We start from the raw sequence: 822 nt of genomic DNA on the forward strand, positions 1-822 counted from the left end.
TAAATCACTGAAAAAAGTTTCTTGAATATCGGTTGAGCGAGGATACAAAGGTAACAAATGCTTAGTTGAAATTTAATTGTACTCGATTTTAAATCGTCATGAATTACTACTAAATATGCTGAATTTATTGTGATAGTGGAAAAACTACTACCAAAAAGTTCATCGCCTTATTCTTTTTTGTGTTTCCTCATATTGTACATGCCTGACTTATAAAACATTAAAAGTATTAGTAATTTATCCCGATAACATTTACGTTTGTCGTTTTGTGTGTAGGAGAAGTGTAAAAAAAATGCTGCTAATCGTTCAAAGCAACTGTACACACATACCGGAGGTTCTAAAATGATGGCAAGAAAGAGACACGAAGAAGTAATTAATTTAAATTTGTTTCTAGAATGGTGACGTGTTCCTGGTAATATAGTGTTGTCTGATATATGATTGTGTTGATGATTGTTATAGGAGCTACGACAGGGAAGGCCTATTGGTAGAGGAGAGGGATGGACCATGAGTCATAAAAAAAAGAATGGTTCGTATATGAATGAAGATGCGCGTCTGGTTGGGGTAAATCATGTTGTTTACTTTTTCATATTTCTATATTAAGGTAGTACCGTTGAATTTAAATTAGTGTAAATCCGGATCTCACATGTTTGCAGGAAGCAATTGAACACATTGAGAGCCAAGACCCCTCCAACAAGGAATTTTCACATAATGATTCCCTTGCACAAGTGCTTGGAAAGGAGCACCCAGGAAGAGTTCGTGGACTTGGTTTTGTTCCATGTCCCAGTCAGTGTTTTCGTAACATTCCACAGCAGTCTGACTATGGTG

Source organism: Arachis duranensis, chromosome 7 (genome assembly GCF_000817695.3).
Source record: "Arachis duranensis cultivar V14167 chromosome 7, aradu.V14167.gnm2.J7QH, whole genome shotgun sequence".
In the NCBI taxonomy this organism is placed as follows: Eukaryota; Viridiplantae; Streptophyta; class Magnoliopsida; order Fabales; family Fabaceae; genus Arachis; species Arachis duranensis.